The 15,445-nt window shown below is 39.4% G+C and overlaps 1 protein-coding gene across 1 annotated transcript in view; it reads left to right on the top strand.

Annotated features, from left to right (window-relative positions):
- Window positions 1-349: 349 nt before the first annotated feature.
- Window positions 350-15,445, top strand: part of C4H4orf19 (chromosome 4 C4orf19 homolog) — a 30,382-nt gene continuing 15,286 nt past the window's right edge. The window contains exons 1-5 of the mRNA XM_053940775.1: window positions 350-394; window positions 8,438-8,573; window positions 9,616-9,665; window positions 11,933-12,019; window positions 14,732-14,786. The gene's annotated coding sequence lies outside the window, so the exon portion shown is untranslated. The remainder of the gene's footprint in view (window positions 395-8,437; window positions 8,574-9,615; window positions 9,666-11,932; window positions 12,020-14,731; window positions 14,787-15,445) is intronic.

Raw genomic sequence — 15,445 nt, 5'->3', positions numbered from 1 at the left:
GTCCCTCCTGGCTCCGCAGCAGTCGCCATGCCCGGCGGGGCACCGTGGCTCCTCCGGTCCCGCTGCTGTTCCCGGGCGCCGCGCGCTCCGGGAAGGTGGGTCGGCTGTTTGTACCGCTGCGTGCGAGGGACCTCAATAAAGGGGGTGAAGGAAGGACCAAATTCCCCACGGCAGGAGCTGAGAGCATTTTATTGGTGCGTTCCCAGCTTCTGCGTTGGGGAATATGGCCGCATGGCCCCGGCTGTGTGGGGCTTTTATCGGGGGTGGAGCAGGGGGCGTCACGTGGTCTGGGGGAGCCAATAGGGACGCAGCAGGGGACGGCACCGGGGCCCGGGGGAGGGGTAGCGGCGGGGAAGGCCCCACAGGCAGGGACAGGGGGATGGGAGCCTGCACGGTAAGGAAACCTGGGAACGGGCTACCGCAGGGGGAAACCCGGGGGAACACAGAATCTGCTGACACACATCAGAACCCCGATCTGAACCCAAAGTCTGAGATGCAGCAGACTGCAGCTGGAGCTGGACCAGAGCTGTGTCCCATGGGCCCGTCCTGCAGTGCACCCACACGTAGAACAACAGAGAGCACAGGCAGGCAGTGCCAGCAGGAAGCACAACCAGACTGCTGGGAGTTAGTCAGGCCTGTTAATCACAAAGCTGTCCTCTCCAATCGTTGCTCCACCCAAAACACACTGCTAATTGCCCTCATATTAATGTTTGCCACCTGTTGCCTTCTTCTTAGCCTTTGCCTATGCAATCATAATTTCTCAAGTTTCCATACTTCTTCCACAAAGAAGTGAAAAGATTTTTCTTTTTTGAAAAATTTTCTACTATCTGAAAAGGTAATAAATGAAAAAAGAAAAAAAAAAAAAAACACCAAAAAAACCCACAAAACTCCCCAAACAACAGATCATCCAATATAACTTCAACTAGCCAAGCTTTGTTCCTTCTGCACAGCATCAAATGCAGAGTGTTCCTTTCTAGAGGTAACAGTATCGAAGAGCTTTCTCTCTCCTCTCCCAGTTCAGGCTCTAGCATTACTGGTGTTTTAACACCATGTCACAAGTACAGATATTGCAGATTAAGCCGCGGGCTTTTTTTTTCAAACTCTCATGTTGGTTTTTGGTTATTAAACACCACCTGAATAAGGAACTGACTAACAAACACAACCTTTGTTACAGGAAGAAAGGAGGAAATCAGCAGAGAGCTGTCTCTCTGTCTCAGCTCTGGGGAAAACCACTCCCTGTTGCCAGGGGCCACTTTAGTGCTGCACTCAGAGCCAGGGGTCACCTTAGAGACACCCTCAGCTCCAGCTGTCTCAGGGCAATGCAATGGTTTCTGCAGGCCTCTGACCACAGGCTCTCACCTTACGATCTCAGGTTAAACTCTAGCCACAGCAGACTGGTGGTTTTTTCAGCACTTTTGTTAATTGTGAAGCTTCAAATTCACTTTCTCCTGTTGAATACATACAGCTCAAGGAATAGGTGAGAAGAGGACCAACTCTTAATAGCAGTTCAGCATCACAGAAATTTAATTGTGACAGGAAAAGTCACAGCAAGTCACTCATAAGTCACATCTGCAAGAACATTTTGCTACAGAGAAAGAAAAAAACATACCACTTGATACAATTAAAGGATTTCAGGAGGCAATATGCCAGGTAGCACAGTGTGAAAAGGTTTTCTTTCCTGTAAAGGACAAAAATACCTTATTCCTTCAGACCCCTTCCTCACCTCATCATAATGAGATGTGTAGTATGAAAGTTGATCAGGTAGCAGAAGGGTTAGGAGAGCACTAACTACATTTTAATTTAGATTTGTCTGTCCATCCTAGCTGAAATGAATTCAGATGTCTTTTTGACTTGAACAAGGCAGGATTTGATAGAATCTAGCAGCTATCTGGGTCTCCATTAGTAACCCAACCACTTTCCTGTCTCTTCACCATCTCATCATTCCAGCACTGTGATCCAAACTGGGACAGTGTCAGGATCCATCCCTGTACGGGCCACCAATTGTTGCCGTTGGTGTTTGGTACCACTCGACGGTGGATAGGAAGTGACTGTCACCATCAGTTTATTATCCTACTGTAAAACTCTTATACCTTCTCTCTGTGAGTTCTCACAGGCAGTGCCTCGCAGCACTGACTCTTTTTCTCTTCCTTCCACAAGGCTGGCTGACTTCTTCCTGTCCCTAGCATGACCACCTGACCCTTGCTCCTCACAGCAGCACAGCCAACTGACTCCAACTCTCCTCCCAACCAGCTAACCCACTCTTTTATAACACCTATCCTTACTGGACACAGCTGTGACCTATTAAGGGCAGGCCTATTCCTACTTTTTGGTAATTAGCAAAGCTGCAACTCCTCAGGGGTGAGATTGCCTTCAGCACTATTGCTATTCTCTCACAATCCATCCTCCCACAGGACAGCAGCCCAGTTCTTTGGATATCAGACTGGGAAGGAGCACAAAAACTAAGCCCTGATATTTTTTCCAGGGGCCCTAGAACCTCAAGGCTCTCTCAGATAGGTAAAGACCATCACAAGGATCATACTATAAAGTTCTCAAAGTATTTGTTCTCAACCAGAACAAAGCTACATCTTTGTAGCTTCCGTAAATCAGATTTACCTTTCCCTACTCATCCTTATTAACATGTGCCATTTGGAAAAAAATATATAATAAATGGGAATGCCTCTAGATATCAAAATCTGGGAAGTGTATGCAGTGAATCACCACAAGACATAGAACGCTGCAAGGGACAGCACAGACCCCTACAGGCTCCAGTCCCTGGTCCACACAAGCATCCCTGTCAGCAGAACTTAAGAACGAGTTTAAACAGCTGAGAGGAAAAAAAGTTCGTACTGGAGGTATTATTTATTCTTAGTTCCCATAAACCACTTAGGCCCTCAGTTAAATGTGATTTTTAAAAGACATGCACTGCATCAGTATTTGCTTTGGGATGCATAATTGGACTCTAGGATTTTACCTGATTTTAACATTAAAAGATAAGTTTTGTCAAAGCTGAGGAAACATCCATTGACAGAATGAAATCACATGACTGTAGGACTGATATCAGTCATCTGTGACTGCATTGCAGAGAAAGGAAATCTTTGCTAGACTTATCTATCCTCAGCAACTTCAAAATTTTGATAAAGCTCATTCAAGATGTGATACATAACATTTTTGAATGTAAAATACAAAGAAATATTGAGTATTAATAACTTTTCACTATGTTTTCTGCTTAAAATCCCTGGACTACATACAAATCACACCAGTTAGTAAGTTAAAATGACAACAGAGAAATGAATACCTGAATTTCAGACCTTCTTTATGAAGTGAACAAAGACTGCAAACAGGGAGGATGTCTCTCACCATTTAAAACTACCCCTTTGGTTTCAATCCTGCATATGCATATTGCAAGTAAGTACCAACACCTGCCAAGCAAGGCAGTCTCACAGCAGCACATGGCAGGGGTCTCCTGGCACTGGAAATGTGCCAACCCAGCCTGTATTAAATACCACAGTCGCATTGCTTCAGCTGCAAAACCACTGCCAAAGCACCTTGTGGAAAGACCAATGTGTACTACTCACAGCTCTAAAAAAAAAGGGTGGTGTTGCACTAGTATAGTTAAACTAAAGCAATTCTGTATAAAAGAATGACGAGCTGATTTCAATCGGGGTTACTTATTAGTTTATTTTTGCTTCACAGCAGCGCCATTTCTATGGGCAAATTAGGCTTCAGGTTTAAAGAGTTGCTTGGATTGCCAGTCTCATAAGATTAGTGATTTTAAATTAAGGAATGGGTTGCAAGAAAAAGTAATTTCATGCTTTGAGAAGAACTTTTATTTATTTCAAAGGCTTGAAACGTAGAACCATGACTCCATAATCTTATTCAAATGTTGATGTCATCAATGCATTTAAAATCAGCATTTAATTAGGTTAAAGATAGAAAACAGAAGCTGCTGAAGTCCACTAAGAATTTCTATTTCTAGATAAAGCTGCTTTAAATGCATTACCAATTTTGCTAACTGTGGGATGTGATGCACACAACTGAGCTTATAGGTGTTTAGTGAGAGTTTGTGCCACTTTGTGTATCACTGTGAGCAGTCAGCACAAAGAGAATGATATAAATATAGAAGAGTGGGCCTATAAGCTCTACTCCTAATTTAAAAACTACATTTGTCCTGGATTGCAACAATGCTTACTTTCCTTCTAAAAACTTTCATCTGCCCAAATAAAAAAAGTCCTTAAGTTTTTTTAGCTCAAATGAGCATACAGACTAAGCAAGCTTTAGGGAACATTTCCTGTATTTAAACTCTGTCAATTAACAGTGCTGTACCCAAATCCCTTCCAAGCCATAACATGATTTTAAGAAAACTAAATTGTATCAGTGTGGAAAGCAGAAAGAGAAGAAATAGAAATTAGGTCAGTTTAATTGAATTGCAGGAGCTTGTCTGAAAAACACCTTTGCTACCCAGTTTGAAAAGGCATTAGAAACCACATTAGGGAACTGTTTTAATTTTGAAAATCTTCTTCATTACTGCCTGCTTTGCTGAAATGACTTTCAAAATCTTCATCTTTGCTACTCCTGCTTTGCTCAGAGGACTCACTGCTGATGCCTCCTTCTGAGCTTTAATTTGTCTGGAGGATGAAAATACTGACAACATTAAAGCTATAAATTTCAAATGGACAAGGAGAATCTAGCTTCAGCAGGATTTTATGTGTCTTTTAGGCCCTTATGTGAACTTTAAATTTTAACAAAAAACTCCTATTTTTCTCACCCAGAGGAGGTGCCCACCACAGTGTGGTCTCTGCACACACAGAAAGCAGAAGGAGAAAAGGGTAGAGCTATTGACTATTTTGGCAATGGGGTTTTCTGGCCTTTGGGTACAGCTTTACACCTCCCATACACGAGTTGGGGAACTTCAGGAAAAGCAGTAAGCATTGAGTAAGCCTCATATTAACACTTCATCTCACTGACACCTGCTCCAGTCCTGGCTCTCCAGCACTAAGTGCTCCTGCTGCTTTGATGAAGACACCAGAAAGTTGTCAGCCAAACACAAACTCCCCTGTATTGCAAACCCCACCCCAAAGATGTGACAGGAGTGTTCACACTGTGGGTGCAAGTATTTCATAACAAATAGTAAACCAAATATATGTGTCATTTTAGCAAGGGTTGATTACACCAATTACTGAAGTAAGATGAGCTGCCTAAATGTATGTCAACTATAGATTAAGGGCACATCCATTTGTTCCACTCTCCATCAGTGGAACAGTGTTAGTATCATAATTCTGAAGCAAGACAAAACCTGGTTCCACCCTCTCAAGGAAAACTCATTCTCAAAAGGAGGATGCACTCTACCAACAGCAGGAGGAAGAAGCAGCAGCCACTGCAGTTCACTTATCTTTCTAGAGGAATGTACATTATTAAAATCTAAATTTGGTAGTGCGTGACTTTCCAAACTCTAACTACAGGGAGTATATATACATATACATACATATATGTATATATATGCATATAAAAAAAAAAAAAAAGATGAAAAGAACCTGCTCCTAAGTCTGTGTTTCCTAGCACTGAGGATTCAAAATGTCATCTGAAGCACCTCTGTTTCACATTGGCTCATTCCTTAATTGTGTCAGTATAATATTCACACACAATTACAAATTATAATGAACAAGTCCCACTCTGAAATCTGAGCCCTAAAGGCTATATATGTTATCCAAATATACAACCAAATGTTAGCATTTTGTGCACATTGGGATTCTTCCAACCACAAATTTAAGTAATTATGATTATTCCTAATGTTGCAACAGAAGCATCATGTTCAACTATTTATAGCTCAGAACACTTTTCTACTACATCTTCTGGAAAAGAAATACCATTTTTCAAAGTCACCCAATTTTCATAGCCTTAAGCAAAATACTTCAGCTAAATTTCTCACCTCTATTAGCACAATCTTTACTATTAAGCCATTTGTGTAAGTTAGTTTTTGACTGACTCTCTAATCTTCTGACTGACAGAATTATACACAATGTGTTTCCTCAAGTGATTTTTCTACTTACAGAATAAGTCTGCAAACTTCTCACTGTCTGAATTATAGCCCATTATTTAATGTCATCCATTTCCACATCCTCAAAAACATGAGGGAGACCCTGTTTCTAGAGGTGGCTCCCCATGGCTCTTTGCCAACAAAAGTGCTTTTGACAGTGAATGACACTCTTCAGAAACCTTACTAATTTTTGTAGCTAAATTAGATGTTGCTTTGTCACCACTGCCTGAAAACAGTCAGAGATGGGGAGATGCCTGGGTGTTCCTGTTTACAGAAACAGGCCCTAAGTAAGATAACTGTAACCCAGATAAAAGCTGGCAAGACTAGCTAATCATATGGATATAGTTATATCAGGTATAACATGCCACATCAGACAGTTTTAATGAAAAAGGCAGTGAGAAGAGACACCTACAGCACACACATCTCCCCTTCCCCTCCACCAGTAAATGCATGATTTGTTGTAAGAATATAGACAACACAAGCTCCTCAGTAAGGGTAAGCAAAGAGAAGATTCACAGCAGGTCTACAGACAGGGCCTGCAGGGAGCAGAGCTTCAGGGAAACATGGGTCAGGCTTACATCACACCCTTGGCTCTGCCTAGCTCTAGGTCACCTCTTACTGCTTGGTGACACCACAGCATTACAGGCAGGCACTGATCCTCAGTGTTTGCCCCTACAGCACAAAGGCTGAAAACAAGCCTTTCCCCCAGGGCATCCCCACGAAGCTCTTGGCATACTGTAGAGACAGGTGAGATTGGCTCAGCTGGATAGAGCATGGTGCTAATACTGCCAGGGCTCTGGGCTCAATCCCTCTGTGGGCCATTCACTTCAAAGATAGACTCAATGAACCTTGTGATCCCTTTCAACTCAGAATATTCCATGATTCTGTGAACAGCTAAACTCAGGATATGATTGTGGATAAGACCTTGCCTTTAATTTGTCAGAGGCTTCAGCAATCAGGTAATAAAACAATAAAGAGCCAAGTTTAACACTCAAGTACAAGTGATTCACAGTCCAATTTCACCAAGTTTAAGGACCAAAAAAGTTTCTTCCCCTTGAAGGAAGGCCCACTGCCACGGGGAATACATGATAGAACACATAGCAATGATGGCTAAAGAGCAATAAATTACAGTTCATATTAATACATGCTGCAAACCTAGGTAAAAAGGAGTAGAAGAAATGCAGCCTCTTCTATATTCTCTATACTGAAAACAGCCTTATCCAGTAATGCAGATGGAATGATGATTTACTTTTCCAATCACTCCTACATAAGACCTCAGGGTGTGCAAAATGGCCTTTTCACAAAGTTGTGTTTGATGAAATCAGGACGATGAATCCTTTGTACGCTATAAAATGCTGTTAGATATAGCTGTAGTAATAACTTCAAAAAATATCAGTCTTCAATTGACCATGTTATACATAGAAGAGAAAGGTAAAATGTTTATTCTACAGGTAGATGAAAAAATGTTCTCTTATAACAAACACAAAGACTAGTTGCTCAGTGCCTGGCATTCTTTGTGAATATTTCCTGGAATTACTGGTGTCCGCATCAGGCCAGTGCAGCTATAGGTGTGTTTCAACATTTAAATGTAGAAAAGGAGAAGCATTTTTTAATTTAAATTTATCTTGGATATTTTTGGCATAATTAAAAAAAAAAAATAAGGATCATAGATCTTGTCAGGATATGAGCATCATAGGGAAAGGAAGAGACATTTGAGGATTTTTCCAGATTGAAATGTTCAGTGTCTTGCACTCCTAACACTTTTCTCCAAATCTTAACTTTCATGTAAATATGCATAAATGCATTCACCACAGGTCTGGCAATGTTGTTATGAATTTTAGAGGCCCCAGATACATCCTTTCCTAGAAGACTCTCTAAGCAACAATAAAAACAAGACAATAGCAAGAACTGATACTTTTAGTACATCACACCATTCTAGCAATCATAGGAGGGTGAATGCCATTCTGCACCTATAGTTTTCAGAATGCTTTCTCACTTGTAGGCAACATGGGGCATAGGGCATATAAAGCAACATTCAACCATTTTTTCAGTATTTTCAAGCTTATTTTTCAGTATTTGAATAAAGAACCACTATGAACTGAACTGTGGTCTGATCCAGCCTGACAGTTTCTGTGTCTCTTTGCACTTCATAAGGTAGAACTAAAAATACAATAAAATCAAACAATGCAGAGACATTCCTGGTGATCCATTGCAGAGAGAGTTTTTTAAAGAAGGAGATTTTCCCTTTTTTTTTTCATTTAACCAGGGTGGCAGAATAAATCTACTTGGTACTTTTTTCATACTATAATTAAATTCCCAGTCATGGAAAACAGACAAACTCACTCTTTCTATTTTCCCCTGGAGTTTTCTGCAGCAGTCATTACTAATGCCTTTGTTAATCAGAAGTCGGCTGGAACCGAGAAAACAGGAGCTAATCTGCTGCTTCTCCGATCTGGGTGTCCAAAGAACAAGGATTTGTTGCAGTCATTGCTTTGCCACCTGCCTGAGGCATTCAACTGTATCTAGCACAATGATGCTGGTAAGCATTCAGGAGTAAATACACAATAACATTTGTATGTTTACAGCATCTGTGGAAGGTGTGGGTAGGGTGATTTCTCTACTGTGTGTTTCCAGAGCAAGTGAAACCCATTAATTAAATTCATGCTCTTGTCCTGCTTCAAAAGTAAAAACAGACATGACTTATGGGCACTGACAGCTGCAGGAACTGGTTTTGCTCACTCCCTCTCATTAATTAATTTTGAAGCATCTGGATAGGTTGATTTCTCAGATTCTAAACATACAAAAGGCTGCACATCCTCAGTTTCTGCAAAGAAAGAAAAATGCCAGTGCCATGTAGAGAACTGTCTGTCATGGTTTCTCAGTGCTGGCATATCGTAGCAGGGGTCCCTGCCAGGTAATAATTAACACTGACTCCAGGATTCCAGAAGGCTGATCAATCACTGTACTGTACTATACTATACTATTAAGAAAACACATCACCCTTACAGACAGTCCGATACAGTCAGACCAGATTGGTCAATCAATCCAAACACCATCACCAGTGACAAATCAAGAAATCACCCTTTGGTAAACAATAACGCATTCCACATGTGCACAACAACAGGTGCAGCAAGTGAAGATAAGAATTGTTTCACATTCTTTTCTCTGAGATTTCTCACAGCTTCTCGGGAAAATCCTGGGAGAGCTGTGTTTCTCTCTGTTCAGAGGATATGGGATTAACACACTGGCTGAACAATATCTACTGAAATTGTGCACCTCAATATCCCTGTGCCTGCCCAGGCTACTTGTAGGATAAAGCTGTAAGAGGTTCCAATTATAAAACATTTCTTATCCAGTATTATTTTACTTGTCCTAACAAGAAAAACTCTAAAATGAGAAAGTAGCACCTGTAGAACAGTGTAATCTACAAAACAAAACAAAAAATTTTCTCTAATAACAGACCCAGGGAAATTGCCACAAACACTCCCTTCTAGAGGGAATATCAATGTCTCTATATTGCATATAATGATATATGCAAATATAAATATACAGCAATACACCAGTGTGTTTATTTCTTCTAGGTTCTTTAAACAGGAGGCAGATTGCTAGCATTTGGGGCTGAAAGCTGGAGGTAAGCAATCAGAAGACACCCAACATACAAGCTAGGAACAGGAAATTGTTACAGAAGTGGAAAATTTTGGGTGCTAACTTTCACCCTTGTCTCCTGTGAGATTTTTACTAATAAAAAAAATATATAAACATAGACAGATTATATTGACATTGCATTACCTGCCCAGCAGAGCCATATGCTGCTTCTGCAGACATGGCCAAAAAGTTCAAAGCTTCCCATGCATTAATGAGCTGAACCTGGGTGTTATATGTTTCATATCATGCTGTAGACCTATATTGACAGAGTGAAGGGCTGGGCCAGAGCACTGGATCTTCCAATCAATTATTTTATGATTCTGTACAATACTTGGTAAAACATAAGGCAAATTTATTTTGTTGTGATTCATAGTCCAGACAGCAGAAAGTCTGCCAGGAACAAGGATACTACCATCTAAAGCAGCTCATGATCACTAGTTACCAGGAAGAAATAAAAAGTATCCAGCAGGGTCCATAAAAGTGGTGGAGAAAACAGAACATAAAACTCTTTCTGCCAGCGACCCAAAGGGTCTCACTAACAGATTACTGGAACTAAGAACCTCTAGCTAGGCATGAATGAGCGCATGATACTGGGTTGCAGAATCAACTAAACGGACAACACTATCCCAGGGTGCCTTAGTAATTAGAAAGATAGTCATTCTCCAGAAAACTCTTGTACAACTGGCAAGACCACAAAGCTCTTTCAAATAGCGTATTTTCAGCTGTGAATCAAGATCTCTCCTTTTGTCAGCTCATTTTTACCACTCAGGAAACAACGTGAGGTGTTTCACGAATCAAGATTTGTCAGATTGCAAAGAATTGTTAAAGTGTTCATTAAATATTAGCTGGTGCATACCATCTTATCTGCTTACATTCTTCATGTTGGTGACAAGTTTGATATTTACAAGGAGCAATGTGATGACAGAATTCAAGAGCTGACATACTGATATATTAAAAAAAATAAATTCAAGAAAGTTTGACAGAATAAATAACCTCAACATGATTATAATTCATATGTACTTTTTGTAAAGAAAATGGACTATTCACTTCTCTTCCTCCTCAATTCCTTCAGTGAACCAAGGCCCAAGACATCTTTAGTTACCTACATTTCCTTTTTCTTATCCCTATAGAGTCTAAGAGAGAAGTGTGCAGTTTGACAGTTGGAAGGTTATTTCTTCACTCCAAGCATTCATAGAAGCAATTCAGGATTTTCAAATTCAGCTTTGATTTCACAAAACTGCTCCTTTTCCTAAACTTAGAACAGAATCTTAAAGGCTTTGAATCCACTCCTAGCAAGATTACCATGAAAATGCAGTGAGAGGACATTAATACAACCATATGTAAACAATCGAAACAAACGGGCACAATCACAAAGAATGTATGGAGAGGTTTGTTCCACTGAAAATTAAATTGCAATGAAGAATTGAAGTCATCAAAAAGAACTCCCAAAAAAGCTATTGGACAACAGACTTTGCAGCAGAGAAAATATTTGAATGGTACCACAAAAGCTCAAGGGCCAAGATTGTTAGAGAAGGGAAGGAAACTATAAGGGAAATGCAAACCTCAGGGCATTTGAATTAAATGGGCAATTAAAACCACTATTGATAGCTAAGCATTTGGTGAAACTAGGGGACAGCATAGAATTCTAAGACTTTTTATCGACAAAGGAAAACACCTAGTGTCTACAACCAAGTGATCTTCAGCTCAGCTTGGAAGACCAAGGTGTGATTTCCAGAAAGAGAGAGTTAAGCCCGGTATTGTTTGAGTAAACTGTTAGTTCTCTTTGATCCTTAGGGTGAGGGAGACCTTCCTTAGGCAAAGCGCTCACCACTTCACCCATTGTGCAAAGAGAGGCTGTGTGCGGTGCTTGAAAGCTTCACGGTGGGAGCTCCTAATGGAGCAAAGCCGGAGGTGAACCAGAGTGACAACTGTCCAGCCTGCTCAGAGAATGCAGCACCCCATGCACCTTTCCAATGGAGGACAAACACAATTTTTAAAACCAAAAGCCTAGAAAGAGATCCTAGAGCAGCACAAGAAGGTGCTCAAATAACTGTGTCAAAAATATTTACTTTGCTCAGCATGAAATACATCCAGGATCTGAAGCATACCTATGGTCTATGTGAAAGCAGGTTTAGATAATTTCATTTTGATTTTGGTTTTATGACTTTGAGATAGCCTGTTTTCAGCAACTAAATGAAATGGAAAATGCTAATGTGAGCTTCTGAGAGCCTAAAGATTTTGTTTAAATTCTAGGTTATTTTGGAATGTGAAAGCTACTTGCTGCTTGGATCCATGACAACCATGTAGACACTCTTCACTTTAACAATCTACACCAGCATGGTAAGCCATATTCCAAAGACTGAGTCTCACTGGTAATTGTGTTGTGCAATAAGCTGGAGTGACTAGGTGTATAAGCTTCATGCTTCTGGCTTAAAGAGAGTAATATAAAAACTATTAAACAACATAAGCAAGAAGGATATGGCAACATACCTTGATTTATGAACACTGCTTTATACACCAGCCAAGTATTAAGTTTCCCAGAATATCTCAGAAAGGATGTTGCTAAGCAAAGATGATGGTAAAAGAATACTTAATTAAGATGTCTGAATGCAATATATAGGACTAACAGCCATGCTTGAAACTATCACCAGCAAGCAGAAAAGTGAAAAGGTCCAAATACAGCGAAAAAAAACCATACTTTAAACTCAAGTTTAAGAACAAATATAGAATGGTTTGCCTACTTTTGGGTCAAAAGCCAATTATACATACATCAGACAGAAGTTGGCAATCAAACCATTTATCATTGGACATGATATAAGGAGTGTGCTGACAACTTACCAATAGCTGTGACTCCCAGCAGCTCTCCTTTTTGGCATTTTCATTTTACATTTCTACAGAATTATAGGAATTTCCTAGAAGATTCAAAATAAACAAAACAAACAAAACCCAATAATAAATTAAAGGAAAACCCTATAGCTAACCTACTACTTCAGACTACTTCAGATACAGACAAAAGGAATTTACAGCAGTTAAGAATGCACTTGAAAGTTCAGTAAAACAAGCTGCCTCTTTTGAATTTGTTAAATGAAATCTGCATCCTTTCATAACTGGACCATGGATTTTATTTTTCATTTACTTTCACTGTATGCATAAATGTTTAGGCCATGGCTTCCACAAAACTAATGAGGACATTAAGACAGAATTATACTGCAAGTAAGATTGTTAGAGATCTGAACAAAAATTAAAAGGAGAGTCTTATAACTAATTAACTTATCATACCTATATTAAAAAAAAAAAAAAAAAACAGAATGCAAAAAGGACATAAAATGACCGCAGTAAAAGGTTGCATAAAAACAGGAACACACCGCGACTCATTCTTCATAAGCTTTATTATTCACTTCACATAAAGTACTAATCACACCTTTAACAGATGCACAAAAACATTCAACCCTTTGCAACAGTATAGTAAGATTGAATAGGGCTATAAATCTTCAAAGTGCAGCACAAACATTAAGCTCTGAGAAGGATATGAAATGGTGACATACAGGACAGCTTAAGTGATTTGCTCTAAGGGCAAAAGAGCAACAGAGTGAATTGAGGCTGAATGAATCCCAGGTTCTCCTTAGCAACGAGTCACATCAGATACCCAGGCCACTTAAATTTGCATTTAGATTTCAATCATATTTCAGGCTTTTAATAGAAAGTCTTCTAAATGTCACCCATGGGTCAGACACTATGCAATGTTGTCCTCTTGAATTTGTAGGCAAAGAGCAACCATGAAACTCCATATACAGCAGGGGTACTTTCAAACCTGGAAGCTAGATAGTGAAATTTTATAAGAACTTCTCAGAGTTTATCCATAAATTATGAAAACTATAACTGCAAGGAATATGTATGCAATGAGAGTATAGCAAAAACAGCAGCAGCAGTGATGACCATGTTGCTTGTACTGTCTTTGTTGCCTTGTACTTTCCCATCCCAGCCCCATTGGCTATGGATGCTGAATTCAGGAATGAACTACCCTGGCTTAGATCCTAGGAGTATTCTCCTGAAAGGGATCTCAAGGACAACAAAAACTTCACTCTCTTATAAGAAAAGCCTTGCAGGTTTCAAGAATGGTGCAAACATAACACTGTATGGACTTGTGGTTTGTAATGTAAGCTACACTGAGAATTTTCAAGTTATCACTCACGCAGAGAGATGCTGAGAATGAAAGAAAGCACACGGCCCAATTTCTAAAACTCACAGCAAAATACTTTGCCCATTTCACAGAAGTGAGCTCAACTTGGTGATTCATGGTCATTATAGGTTTGCATGCACACACAAATCCACACAGGCTCACATTTCACTACAAGAAATACTGAAAATATTTGTATTTTTAAAGGAGGAAAAGCATCTGCATTTCAGTATTGTTATACTCTAATTCTACAATTATCTCATTAATTTATTTGTCTCTTTAAAAATTCTTAATACAAAACATTTTGCTGAGCTTTCCATTTAGCTGGAGCACATGTCTGAAAGAACAACAGCTTTACCAATATCTAGACTATTATTGCAATGCCAGAGGCATTTCTTAAGTTTCAAAGTTAATGAAAATCTGAAGGGTGAAGTTCTGACAAGCACACAAGAAGTTTTAACTGATACTATAAATATCCTGGCTCTCAAAAAGAAAAAGAAAAAAAAAAAAAAAAAAAAAAAAAAAAAAAAAAAAAAAAAAAAAGAAAACACATAGGAAAAAAGGTCTCATAATACTGCATAATTGAAAGTTTTCTAATTTTACTGTTGTTTAAACACTTCACATGAGTCCTAATCCACTGTAGCAAAGCTTATGCTCACTTTAAGCAGGTTAGCATTCCAGTTCAGCTCAAGGGGATGAGCATACTACTCAAGTGATTTATTTGATCACTGTCTAAATTTAAAATTCACAATGGTACCAAGAGGAGGTTGTTCTATTTCCACATTGTTTGCAGTAGACAGTAAATGCCTCTGAGGTTCCTTCTTACTTATGTGTGCATGTGAAGAAACCACTTGCAAAGTGTTTTACTCTTGCAGGACCAAGACATTTAAAACAAATCTTTCAAGCAGTCGATGGAGTACAATTGGAAAGGTAGGATTATTTTTTTTCTCCTTGTGTAGGTTTAAAAATGACTGACCATTCACTATTGTAACTTCAGCATTCCACCACATAAACCATCTCTCCCTACAATACTCCACAGTGTTTTCTAATGACAACACTCAGCTGCTACAAGCACTAGTGACAGAACAGAACTGTGTTTCTTTCCAACCCATAAGTTTCCTGATGTAGCAAATAAATGCTTGCCAATTTCCACTCTGAAGTTTAGAAAAAGACACTGTACAGAAGAAATATAGAAGAATCAATCTAAGACAGTTAACACAGGTGAAAAGTGGCAAGAGAAAATGTGAAAATGCAGGCAAATGCTATGGAAAGAACAAGAAGAATGGAAGGCAAGCAGAGGAAGGAGAGGGATTTGGGAAAAGAGAACTAATTGGAAAACATAAGGATTAATTTGGTTTGAGAGGGGGAGCACAGTGATCTCCAACAGTTTCCCTATAAAAAGCTGTAGGTTATGCCATCAAATGGTCAAACACAAAAGCACAACTTCCTGACAATGTTACGAAATCTACTTGGTCAATGTGTTGAATTTTAGGGGGGATTTTGTTTTGTTTGGTTTGTTTTTTTTTTGTTTTTTTTTTTTTTTTTTTGGTGGTGGTTTCTTTTTTATGGGGGCAAGGATGTAGTTTTTG

Source organism: Vidua chalybeata, chromosome 4 (assembly GCF_026979565.1).
Source record: "Vidua chalybeata isolate OUT-0048 chromosome 4, bVidCha1 merged haplotype, whole genome shotgun sequence".
Classification (NCBI taxonomy): domain Eukaryota; kingdom Metazoa; phylum Chordata; class Aves; order Passeriformes; family Viduidae; genus Vidua; species Vidua chalybeata.
Note: the sequence above shows the minus strand (reverse complement) of the source record. Positions and strands in the feature narration are given on the sequence as shown.